The sequence below is a fragment of the Mirounga angustirostris genome, unplaced genomic scaffold, assembly GCF_029215605.1.
Source record: "Mirounga angustirostris isolate CCGP_5_RB_7025 unplaced genomic scaffold, mMirAng1.0.hap1 SCAF_13, whole genome shotgun sequence".
NCBI lineage: Eukaryota > Metazoa > Chordata > Mammalia > Carnivora > Phocidae > Mirounga > Mirounga angustirostris.
Window position 1 is genome coordinate 45085022 of NW_026991721.1, and position 9687 is coordinate 45094708.

The 9687-nt window shown below is 35.2% G+C and overlaps 1 pseudogene; it reads left to right on the forward strand.

The window, feature by feature from the left end:
• The window catches only part of LOC123856524 (transforming protein RhoA-like), a 129161-nt pseudogene extending 120033 nt beyond the window's left edge, over positions 1-9128 (forward strand).
• The last annotated feature ends 559 nt before the right edge of the window (positions 9129-9687 follow it).

The following is a 9687-nucleotide window of genomic DNA, read 5'->3' on the forward strand; positions in this document are numbered from 1 at the left end:
TTTCATGACCCCTAGATCATGACCCGAATAGAAATCAAGAGTCAGGCGCCCAACCCACTGAGCCACCCAGGCTCCCCAGCATTAGGTTCTGATATGTCACTTTCTCTTTAAGCTGTGTGAACTCTATTGCATTTATGAAACTTAGTAGTGATAACTACCATCTCAATTTAAAAATGTGTTTTAATCATTAACCATCAGGGAAATTCAAATCAAAACCACATTGAGATACCACCTTACATCAGTTAGAATGACAAAAATTAACAAGGCAGGAAACAACAAATTTTGGAGAGGATGTAGACCCTCTTACACTGTTGGTGGGAATGCAAGCTGATACAGCCACTTTGGAAAATAGTATGAAGGGTCCTCAAAAAGTTAAAAATAGAGCTACCCTACAACTCAACAATTGTACTACTAGGTATTTACTCCAAAGATACAGATGTAGTGAAAAGAAGGGGCACACGCACCCCAATGTTCATAGCAGCAGTGTCCACAATAGCCAAACTGTGGAAGGAGCCGAGATGCTCTTCAACAGATGAATGGATGAAGATGTGGTTCATATATACAGTGGAATACTACTCAGCCATCAGAAAGGATGAATACCCACCATTTGCATCAACATGGATGGAACTGGAGAGGATTATGCTAAGTGAAATAAGTCAAGTGGAGAAAGACAGTTATCATATGGTTTCACTCATATGTGGAACATAAGGAATTGCACAGAGGTCAATAGGGGAAGGAAAGGAAAACTGAACGTGGGGAAATCAGAGAGTTCAACAAACCATGAGAGACTATGGGCTCTGTGAAACAAACTGAGGGTTTCAGAGGGGAGGGGGTTGGGGGATGGGGTATCCGGGTGATGGGTATTAAGGAGGACATACATTGTGATGAGCACTGGGTGCTATACACAACTAATGAATCACTGAACACTAAAAAAAATGATGAAAGATTAAAGCTTGTGCAAACTTTTGTAAAAAAATTAAAAATGTGTTTTACTTTTAAAATGAGTTTGTTAGTATTTGTGTTATTAGAATTGATATACTCCCAAAAAAATACTAGTAAGAGACAATAAAATGTTTTTAAAAAAGAATTAATAGCTCTGTGTTGTTAAGAGCAGAAGAAAAGTTTTCTACATTAAATTTGAGTGATGTCTTCTGATGTTTAAAATCTAAATCTTTCCAGTTTATGTAGCTTCTCACTTTTCCTCTTATTTGTCTGAATCCTGCACATGAAGATGTACTACCAGAAAATTATTCTAATACTGTTGCTGATAGAAATATTTATGGCTTGGGGTGCCTGGGTGGTGCACTTGGTTAAGCATCTGGCTCTTGGTTTCAGCTCATGTCATGATCTCAGGGTCATGATATCAAGCTCTGCGTTGGGGCGCTCAGCACAGATTCTGCTTAAGATTCTCTTTCCCTCTTCCTCTGCCCCTGCCCTTGCCCCCCCACTCTCTCTCTCTAAAATAAATAAATAAATCTTAAAAAAATATTTATGACTTACTTTTGTATAAAAGTTATAGAAACCATTAGAAGCAACATGCTAGCACTCCAATCAATAAATGACTAATTGAATTAATTTTATTTATTATTGCTCTTGATTTGATTTTTCACTGGAGGTTTTGTTTTTGTTTTTGTTTTTTGCCTTTTTTTTTTTTTTTTGGTATCATAGCATTTTGTTTTTCTTTTAACATTTTCCTTGAGACAGAATAGAAGTTTTTCTCCTTCAGGATACCTCTAGAAACCAAAATTTTTATACGAGCATTCTTTTTTTTTTTTTTTTAAAGATTTTATTTATTTGACAGAGAGAGACATAGCGAGAGAGGGAACACAAGCAGGGGGAGTGGGAGAGGGAGAAGCAGACCTCCCACCGAGCAGGGAGCCTGATGCGGGGCTCAATCCCAGGACCCCGGGATCATGACTTGAGCCGAAGGCAGACGCTTAGCGACTGAGCCACCCAGGCACCCTATACGAGCATTCTAAGACAAAGGTTGGTTTCATTCCTTCCTTCCTGCAAAACCCAATATAATATTGTCCTTCCCTTTCACCTTCACTTCATCTTCTGTCACTCTCCCCTTAGATTCCTATATTTCAGTTCCATAGGCCTATTTCTTGCCTTTGGTCTTTTGTATCTGCCATCTTTTCTTCCTGGAATGCTCTGCCTATAGATTTTCATAGATTTTTTTACCAACTACTTGTTATGTTTAAAATCCCAGCTCAAATGTCACCTCCACAAGAAGTTTTGCCTAATGACTGAAATGGAAATAAACTGTCCCATCAGTCACTCTCCATAATGCCATTCTCTTTTATTTCATTATAGCATTAATCAGTATTAGAAATGTTCTTGTTCACTTATCTGTTGTTGTTATTTGTCAGTCTCCATTCTACCCAGGAGGTAAATTCAGTGAGAACAAAATTGTTTACCACACAATTCATAAGATGTAGAAAAGCACTGGCATATAGTAAATTTCAATAAATATTTATTCATTGAATGAATGAGTTAGGTTATATTACAGTGAAAACTAAGTGTCCATTGTTTCTTTCATTTAAAATGAATAAACTGTCACTCTTAGAAAGAAGCCTAGAGGACATCTTCTTCAGACTTTGATCTTAAGCATATAGAAACTGAGGGTCAGACAGGTAAAGTTACTAGATTTCACAAAGCTAGACATTGAGAGTCAAGGATGTACTCAGAGGTCCCCAAACACGTATTTGTAACTCCAAAATCTAAAACCACTTAAAAACCAAAAGTTTTGTGTAACTTTGGCATGAAAACTTACTTGGTTGCAAAACCTGACATAAACTAATATGAGGCTACTTATAGGTTTTTTTATGTATCCTAGAAAATATGACTATTCATATATTTCATTGCAGAAATACTAATACATTTGATTATAGGCTTTTGCCCCAGATCCTGCTGGAGGCTATTATATAACACCTGATATATACACTGTGTAAGCTTTCTAAAACTCAAACAATTCAAACATTTCTTTTTTTTTTTCTTTTCAAGTAATCTCTATGCCCAATGTGGGGCTCTAAATCAGGACCCTGAGATCAACAGTCACATGCTGTATCAACTGAACAAGCCAGGTGCCTCTAAAAGTCAAACATTTCTAAATTCCCAAATGCAACAGACCCTAGGGATTTCAGATAAGGTAGGGTAGACTTATATTTCAACTATATGCATTTTCTCATTGAAAAATCAGAAGACTAAAATCAGTTTAGCCACACAAGAGAGTAAATAAATCATTTGTTCTGCAGATGAGAAAGCTGGGACATTGAGTTATACAAAACTGCATAGAAAGCCACAGAGCAGCAAACATCTTACTCCTAGCCCAGAAGACTGTCTTTCGAATCCTAAATAGAAAAGGACATTAAAGATACAACATTTCATTCTCTTTTCTGGACATTGCACATAGATCATTCTGGTAATCTTCACAACCACCTGCAGTCTATATCAATATTATCTTCATATTTGGATGAGGTTCTTTAAGAAGTTACATAGGTTGTCCAAGGGCATGCAGGTATAAATGGCACACTAAGAATTTGGACTCAGGGCAGTCTGGCTCAAAACATCTATAGTTGCAATTATGGCTTCTAATACATGAAATTTTCCTAAGAATAAGATTATCATATGATTCCTTGAAATACTTTATGTATGATAAATCCTCTTTTAATTGTTGAAAATAAATCAAGTTAAGTTCTCAAAAGATAGAAAGGGATTTAAAATTCTATAGAGGTAAAAAAATGAAATCTTACCATTTGCAACGACGTGGATGGAACTAGAGGGTATTATGCTAAGCAAAATATGTCAATCAGAGAAAGACAATTATCATATGATTTCACTCAAGTGGAACTTAAGAAACAAAACAGATGAATATAAGAGAAGGGAGGGAAAAATAAAATAAGATGAAATCAAAGAGGGAGACAAACCATAAGAGACTTAACTATAGGAAACAAACTGAGGGTTGCTTGAGGGGAGGTGGGCAGGGGGTTGGGTAAGTGGGTGATGGGCATTAAGGAGGACACATGATGTAATGGGCACTGGGTGTTATATACAACTGATGAATCACTAAACTCTACTTCTGAAACTAATAATATGCTATATGTTAATTAATTGGATTTAAATAAAATTAAATTAAAAAAATAAAATTCTATAGAGATAGATCACTTTTTCTATTGGAATGCTAAGGTTTCAAGATTATTTGTGAGCTTCCACACTTGTTATATGATAATAAACTAAGAATATTTAGACATTCCAAGTATACTAATTATCCATCTACTCTATTAAATCAGAGGTTTCAAACAGCAAAAATCAATTATTGAACAAAAGAAGATAGCACTGTTTCTCAAACTGGAGTGATATACCCTTCACAAAGGAAAAGTAATTCTCCTAGAACTCCCAAACTTGAACTAAATTATTTTTGTATTATTTAAATATGCATAAGATTAAGCTATTTAAGTTCTATATTCTAATAGCTCCTATACAACTATTAAACCAAAGCTGATTTACAGCTTAAGTACAGTGAAAACTAGGAACAAATGCAATACAAATGAAAGTCATTAATTCAGTATGAAAAATGGTGTTTATTGAAATTAAATCATCTTTCAATATCCATATGGTAATAACTGCTTCTGCATGGTTCTTTTAAATTTGTTATGGCATATGACTGTGTGCTGTATAAGAGCTCAGTTTTTCTGGAACTTTTCTGTATTGTTTGTATTGTATTTGAACAACTCTGAAATGTTAGTCCACGTAGTGGTCCTTGAGGTCATTTGGTCTGTGTTTGGCTTGAGTGCATCATTACATAGTAAGTCCTCCTCTGTTCTTTTCTTATTATCTCTGGCCAATTAAAGGAGAATAGTTTGTATCTGTGTGGCTGTAAACACAAACACCAGTGTAGACATTAACATAATAATGCCACACTCAGTTAAAAGGTGGTCATCCAAGTGAACTAGCATATATTTCTATCAGTACTTTAAAAAGGAGAGCACCAAATTAAAAGTCATCATGGGGAAATTGTGAAACTTTACAAACCTCCAAGAGTCCAAGGATCCTAATTTGAGAAACACTGCACAGCATATCATTTACTGGTTTATCTTTAAAGCATTAATTATTATTTCCAATTTCTCTTTCAACTGTCAAATCTTTGTTTATAATTTCTTCTGAGTGCGATACTCTGTTGCCATTTTTGCAATATCTTTCTTCTAAGCAAACCAAGTTTCTTCCTGAAAGATTAACAAAATTTCTTTAGATTATGTGGACAAACTAGAGCATAATTTCCATGATTAATGTATTAGGGGTAGAAAATTACAGCATCTCAAAGAAGAGTACAGGTATTTGCAGGTTTGAGGGGGAAAAAAACTTGCTTGGGCTACCCAATTAAAGTCTTTACCAATTAAATCATAATTGGTATCAGTGGGATAAAGACTATTAATTTTTTTCAAAAGATAATGCAGATATGTCAACCAGGGTTGAAAATTACTGATAGCTGAAGGAAAGCCACCAATATTACTCCTGTTTGACATAGTTCTCTGATGGCATCCAACATCTAAAAATTAAATCTAAGCTCCATAGCATAGACTATAAAAACTTCTAAAACCTAACCATTGTCTGTGTCATGATCATTGTGTCTTAATAGTCCTTTGCTTGGTTTCCTCTCTTAGATTTGAATGTATCTGGTAATGGTTTTATTCAAGCTCTCAAAAGTTTTTTGTCTAATTAATGGTTTATTATCGGTAGGGCAAAGACAGGTAGCTTCTCCTCTTGCTGTACCCATGGAAATTATTGCTAAAGATGCATGGGATTTTTTTCTATTAAACCAGATTGGTCTTGGAATTATTCTCAGTGTGGCCCTCCAGACAGCCAATAGTAGCTGAAAAATTTGGTTCATGAATTGTATCTATTTGCATTCCGTGACTTAAAATATTCTTTGTGATAATGATGAAGCTGTGTTCTTAGATGAGATTAGAATCAGTATGCTTAATTTGTTCCTCCAAATATTTGACCCTTTGGGGGCCATATTGGTAAAGCCAAACCCTTGCTCTCTAAAGAGGAGGACTGTTAATTATCAAACACATGGAAGAAAGTTGAAAACCTTCTAACCACCCTGAGGCTAAATCTGACAGTTACAACTCTCAGGTAATCCTTAGATGTAAATTCAGTTATCCCATAAATATGTATTAAGCATACATACCATATGCCAGATCCTGTAAAAGAGGCATTCCCGTACCTTAGTTCACTGAAGCCATTCAATAAATATGTGGATCAAATATTATTATTTTCTATTTATAGATAAGAAAAATAAGATTCAGGAATATTAATGGACTCCCCCAGTATTGCCAAACTATTAAATTAGTGTGTGAGGAATCAAATAAGTCAGTATTCCTACTACTTCATTCATTCAGCAAATATTTATTGGGAGATTACCTTAATGGATTAAATACCAGAAAGATTTATAAGCTTTCTGAACTTAGTGATAAAATTTAGCCCTTATAATATTACCATGAGGATCAGATGAGCAAAGGAACAAACATATTTTGAAAAAAATAAAAGCACTTTGCAAATGGGAGTTATTGGTAGGATTATTATGAATGTGTACTCTTTACCTCATGTGTATTGCTGACTTATTTAAATTTCTAACAGTACATTCCTCCAAGCACATAGAAAGGAAAGTGAGTGGACAGAACCCACTGGGTAATGTTAAAGGAATGCACAGACTGTGATAGAAATAGAGGACATAATACTCAGTTTTTGGGAATAAGATCTCAAGAGGTAGATCTGAAATTTATTTAAATGATAAATGCTTTACAAAAAGCCTGCCAATGTGCATAGATTTGGGAGTCCCCTTAGGAATAGGAGGCAGATCTGCCATGCTTCCCAAGGCATCTTGTTATCTCTATATGTGTGTGAGGTTTATTGCTCTGTTACCTAAGTGCTTAGGCAAACACTCATTTTTCAGCTCCAGGTATGAGTTTCCTTTTTATAGACATGGGAATATTCAGTCATGTGAACTCTGGAATGCTAAATTGAAACTATACCCCTGCCAATAACCAATTTAAGATTATTTTCATAATCTTAAGACTCTAGCTCTTCCATTAACCAATCAGGCTATTTTGAAACTTTTAATAACTAAAACAAAAAAATAACAGAAACAATACCCAGAGTGAACCTTATTAAGGGAAATATTTTCTATATTGTTATCTCCATATTTTTGCTAGTCATCTGGTAGGAATAGGAATCTATTGCTCAGTCTTTTGATGTCCAAGCTCTATCAGAAAAGTCCAAGTCTTGTATCAAGAGATGGTTATATCCCTCATTTTGCAAAGGATATTTCAAGTTTTAAAAAAATAAAGCTTATATAAGACCAGATATATGTCTTTTTGAGCATGATGCAAGCCAGATTCAGAATATGTATTAAGTAGCAAATTTGCCATCTTGATATATTTAGGTGAAGAAATCCAAGCAGAGAATAAAAATAAAAATCTCCCTTGAGGTCTCTATGATAAGTGGTACAGAGGTATCTGTCCAACAGCCTTTAGGGTTGACCTCTCACTCACAGAGGTGGTAGATATGTTTCTACTACATGATGTAGTATCACTATAATTAATTTATCTAAGGGTGACTAAATAGAACCTGAGCCAATCTCTCTTTACCTGATATTTGGAATTGTGACCAAGGGGTAATCAATCCAAACTTCTGGTCCCAACAGAAACTGAGCTGATACAAGAACTGCACTCTCACTCTAAACACATGGAATTTCTAGAAAAAAATAAATTTAATAATAATGAGTTTAAAGAAATAAAAGTAAAATCTTCAAATGGTAAAAACAGAGAAAATCCAATTGTGAGTAGAAGGGGAAATTGGGATTACATCTGGTATATACCTCAAGAACTGGGGCTTAATGCCTTCATAAGAATGATACTTGAGGCCAAAAACCCATATATAGTGGGCAGCTGGAACTGGATTCTCCATATAAAACACAGAAAATTTCATACAATACAGGAGGCACCATAAAAGTTGGCTGGTAATTCCAGTCTTAGAAGGTATAAAATGACATACCTGATGTGCCTCCTCAGGTTCTCTTGGTACTGTCATTTTGCATCTTCAACAACTGTGATACCACCATTTATGAATGTAGAACCTGAGAACATATTTCTTTCTAAAGATAAATTCAGAGACAAAAATTACAACATACACACCAATCTAGTATGATAGGAGATAATTAGAATAAGCAGCAAATATGAACAATCATATGAGGTGACATAGAAATAATGATTTGAAAGCAATTTTAATTATAAATGCCTTTAAAAATTTAAAAGCTAGCTTGTACTTCCCACCCACCAAGTCACAGATGCTTCTAAATTCATGATTGAAAAAACAATATGTGGATTCAGGAGGTGCTGCCTAAGTGCCTGTTGTCTGAGAAGTCTAATGTACTTTGTAGAATCTCTCTGGCCACAGTCCCTGTCTCACAGTAGTCTGTAAACAATGGATGCCATCTGAAAGATGCTGGTGATCATCATTATAGAGCCTAGGGTAAGACTGGCTGGCTGATAAGAGGGACAAGTACCCAGAGAACCACATGGCTAACTTTGAAGTGAATAGAAAGCAGGTGGGGTTAGCTTTATGGGCACACAGCTAGGCAAGAAGGTCATGACCAGTTGAAGGCCCTTTTCTACTCAGACACTGATGTTATATTGATGTGTTTCTTCATCAGTTACCTTGATAGTATAGAAAACCCCCCAGAAAAAATGGAACCTGGAAGTTAAGCATTTCTGTACTGATGTGTACATCATTCTGGTTGGGAACAAAAATTGTCTTTTGGAGGATGACTACATGAGGTGAGAGCTAGCCAGGATGAAGCAACAGTCAATAAATCCTGATAAGTTCCTAGAGATATGACAAATGGGAGTGGTCCTTTTGGGTGCATGGAGTGTTCAGCAAAACTAAAGATTGAGTGGGGGAATTTTTTGAAAAGGCCATGAGAGTGGTATTGAAATAAATCTATGGGAAGAAAAATGCTTGGTGCCTTGTTTTATGAAATGTCAACTGTAAACAGTCCTCATGTAGTTAACTTTTTATGTTTTTATGTGTTTATGAATCTTAATGTATGATTATTAGCCTTTTTCATTTACTTATAGTATACCTAAGATTACAAATCAGAAATTGTCTTGCTACTCTGTTTATAAGTAACCATGATTATTGATGACTTCCATAACCAAACTATCTGCCCTACCAAGATCCCTCTACTACCATTCTAGCATCCCTTCTCAGCACTACCACTTGACCAAGTATCAATTCAAATAATTTCCCGATTTATCATTCCTTCTTAGAAAGATGAAATGCTAGTATCTTTTGTGAATTAGACTGTAACTACTTTATAAATAACACGGCTTGCCAATCATGTATCAGCTTCAAGGCACTCTGGTGATTTATCACTTCAGAACTTTCCTCTTAATCAGATTTCACTGGTTAGGTAATTTTTGGAAATGTGCACAGACTGAAAGGCCCAACATAAGTCCATGTCACTGTGTAGCAAAGGTAGAGGTAAGGTTTTATATTAGTTATTTTACATTCACTGTGTAATTAGTACCCCTCAATTCACCAAGAATAAATAGATCTGCCCAACTAGATGTAGTAGTTTTATAAAATTGAATTTAATACTGATATTTGTCATTTCTGTAGGAA